Raw genomic sequence first — 4,003 nt, 5'->3', positions numbered from 1 at the left:
TCAATTTCTCAGAAATCTGTCCCCCTTCGTGGATCAATAGTCCATGAATAAATTATGTATATTCAGTGCCTTCTGACCTCTCCCTACTTCTGGGTATATATATACTTTAAAGATTACAAAATTGATGTGAACTATTGCTGATGCATTTATATAAAACATTAGACGATATAAAATATATAGAAATATATAAAATATTATATATCCCTATCTAGGGTCATAAACTGCTAAAAACTAGTTTCACTCCAAATTTGTATCGCCATCTCCTACAATTTCAAGCATAAATTATTCTTGATTATATTTGTCATGATGGTTATAGTTATATTGCATTAGAAGAATAGCATTTACGCTTGTCTTAAAATCTAGCAAATATTCAGGAGGGTCTCAGGGAAACACTCAACAAGATCTCAAGAAATTTTTCTGTGAATTTTAGATAAGAAGAATACCCCCCCCCATTTAAAATTTTAAAGCTTGTCCTTTCCTTCAATGAAAAACGTCTTTTGGTACCAATGCGATAGGAATATACCCTCTATAACGTTTAGCAGTAAGTAGAAGGTGCTTATAAAGGAAAACTCTCTTGAAAATAGGGGTACAAAAAGAGGTTCCCTGTACAACTCCTCCCCAAAAAAATTGAAATTCAATAAATGAATATATTGACAAAACTGAAAAATATTCAAATGGAAATAAGGGTAGAGGAATCTAAGAAAACGAAACTTCTTAGGGTATAAATAATGTCTAATCACTAAATGCTGATGAAAAACTATTTTAATTTATCCATAATGGCAACGGAAAAATTAATACGATCATTTTCTTCCCGATTCCTAGTTAATATTTACTTAGATAAAATCTAAGTAAAGTGATTTATTTTATTTAGATAAATTCGTTTCAGGTCTTAATGGATATTTAGTTTTTCTAAAGAAAACTTTTTCAGACAAAGTTTACTTCAACAAACAGATCATGGTAACAAACTGTAAGTAAGGAGCGACTCGGGTTAATCTTAGCAAAAACTATTAGAAAACAATTGTGATAAATAAATTTGAACATCAACGAAATTTCATGTTTAGTCTGATTCTAAATATGTTAAATGCATTAGGCTAAAGTTACACATCAAAGACTATGAGCCTCAGAAAATGTGCCTTATTTTTGAAAAAGGTAAATATCCCGTCAAAGGCTAGCGATCTGATTGAAAATTATGCCATCAGATTTAGCATATCAGAAAATCCTATTTTGGAGGTTTTAATCTCCTGTTTCAAAAATGTAAGATTTTGCATAATTTTTTCAGAACAAAGATTACGCATGTATGTTTATTTGTCATTTGAAAAACTTGTTTTTATTATTATTTCGTTTTCATACACATTCTGATGATTCATTTAGTAGGGGATTGCCATTTTGAGGCACGGAGGTAGTCCTCTTTTTTTTAGGGTGGTACAGGAAAAGAGAACCAATTACTAAAGATGTGCCAAAAGCAAACTGCAGAGTAAGCTGAAAGTCAAAGATATATACTGAGGCTATAAGAGACACAATTATTGAGAGGGAAGTGGCAAATCCCTTTAAAATGTTATCAGCATATTTTATAGTAGCAGCAACAATTAGACCTCTGCTAGCTTGGAGTACTACTAAATACCAAACGAATCCATCATACCCATAAAAGAACCCCTTTTCTTTCAACTGGGTATATTCGTTGATTACACATGTAATGAGTCCAAATGGTAAAGACAGGAAACTCAGCTGTATATTTCGCATCCAAATTGAAACTTCTGATTTTTTTATTTTCTTTCCTCTCTGAGTTTCATTTGAAACATCTGATCCCTTAAATATTTTTTCTAAATAAATTCCGGCAAATCCCGATAAAAAGCAGGCTACAATAGCAGCAGATAATCCAATGACTTTACTTTGATTTGTATCAGCTTGACCTGGCTTGTTAGGCTGATCAGCAAGCTGAACTAATGCTACACCCATGACAAGAACTACGAGCGCAAGCCATTGCATACTAATTAATTTCCTTCGTAAAATTGTCACAGCGAACAAAGCTGCTGTCAAGATTCTCAACTGATATGTAACCTGAAATGTGTTAACATCTAAATTGGAAGCAGCTAAGTAAAACAGATTATTCTGAACAAGGTATATTAATGAGGGGATACACACTTTCAACGTGTCCATTCGCTGCCTGATAATTTGCTCATTAACTGCAATTTTCGCTTTTCCTATGCTAGAATCTTCTTCTATAAATACTATAACCAGACTAGTAAATAGTTTCACTAATTCAGACATCACAACGGCAGTAGAAGAAAAAAACATATCACCAGGTCTGATCATTGCATACCTTATACTGAGGCCAAAAGCAGCATTTTGAACGGTTAAGGCCACCAAACTGACATACTTGTAAAACTCTGAACTATTTTCCATCGTCCAAAACAGAATTATAGGCTTAACCTTCAACAATTTACCTAAATTTCTATGAATTAGCAATTCGTAAGTATTTTTGGAATAATCCATGATCGTCTAGTTTATAATTCTATAATTAGTCTATAGTCTATAATTCTAGTTTAAATTAAAACATTAAATTTATTGCTAATATAAATATTTTTGCAGTTTATAACTTTAGCGATTCTGAACTAAAAAATAAAATAAAATAAAATAATTTTATTTTGTGCGTAACGTCAATTATTATGTCATATATGGTTATTAGTGCACAATTGGTGTTAGATATTATCATTATTTTAATAGAACTACCGCTGCAACCTGGATTCTTTACTATAGCATGATCTTACTATTCGATACACTATTCGATATTCTATACATCACAAAATTTACTTCCTTTTGCACTGTAATCATTACGACGATAATTACAAAATATAATAATGCTGCAGTAGTTGTAGATTTATCGCAGTATTTCTACTAAGTTTCCCGAGATCTTATCGCGTCACCTTTTATCTGAAAATTAAATAAAAAATTAGTTTTTTTTAACTGAAAGTAAGGAGCGACATTAAAACTTAAAACGAACAGAAATTATTCCGTACATGAAAGGGGCTGTCCCCTCCTTAACGTCTCGTTTTTTACGCTAAAGTTTTTTATTGTTTCAAAAAATAAAGTTGTGTGACAGAGTCAAACTATAGCGTAAAGAGCGAAGCGTTGAGGAGGGGACAGCCCCTTTCATGTAAGGAATAATTTCTGTTTGTTTTAGTTTTAATGTCGCTCCTTACTTTCAGTTAAAAAACTTGTACATGTACATGAATGTACATGAAAACACCGTACATGAATAATCAGAATGAAACTTGTATATGAATTTTACCCGTTTTGGCTAAATGGCTTTTTCGAAATTTTTTTCTGAAATTTTTTTCTAACTTACATAACGAACTTTTATATGACTTGACTTGACTTACTTGACTTAAGGTTCCTGCCGAGGGTTCGGCGTAAAGAACGATGAGACTAGGCGCCTCCAGGTTGACCTATCGCTTGCCAGGATCGCAGCTTCTTCCACCGGGATGTGGGCTTGGGTGAGGAATTCATTGGCTTTGTCTTTCCACCTAGGGGGTGGGCGTTCTCTGGGTTGTTTCCATCCGTGTAGGGTTGGGTCGAAGTCAAATGCGACCCGTGCTGGGCGTCGCGTGGCATGCGAAGGAGGTGGCCGTACCACCGAACAGTACGCTGGGCGAGCTGCGTCGAGAAAGGAGTTTGAGCCGTACGTGATAGGAGAGTCTGGTTGCTAACAAAGTCAGATCAGTGAAGTCTTTCAATTCTTCGGAGATGTTTCGTCTGAGCGACATCGACGACGCTGAGGATAGATTTGGCAGCTGGCCATGTCTCCGCTCCTTACAGCAGGACGGTGCTGACTGACGCATTGTAGATGCGCATTGTGGTAAAGCGGCTTATGTTTGGCTTCCGCCAGATGCTGCTAAGCCTCCCAACAAGTACTGAAGCTTTGGCAATTCGAGATGTAAGCTCTTTTGTGATCAACCCATTATTCGACAGAATAGATCCCAGGTAAGTGAAGTCTTCAACCACA

At 34.9% G+C, this 4,003-nt stretch overlaps 1 pseudogene; it reads right to left on the bottom strand.

Moving 5' to 3' along the window:
• Positions 1–1,344: 1,344 nt before the first annotated feature.
• LOC148939308 (UDP-galactose translocator pseudogene) lies at positions 1,345–2,403 on the bottom strand (annotated as a pseudogene).
• Between the last annotated feature and the right edge of the window lie 1,600 nt (positions 2,404–4,003).

The sequence above is a fragment of the Artemia sp. Qi Xiang Cuo genome, chromosome 21, assembly GCF_049724085.1.
Source record: "Artemia sp. Qi Xiang Cuo chromosome 21, ASM4972408v1, whole genome shotgun sequence".
NCBI classification, from domain to species: domain Eukaryota; kingdom Metazoa; phylum Arthropoda; class Branchiopoda; order Anostraca; family Artemiidae; genus Artemia; species Artemia sp. Qi Xiang Cuo.
The sequence above is the reverse complement of the archived record's forward strand: the minus strand, read 5'-3'. Positions and strand labels throughout refer to the sequence as shown.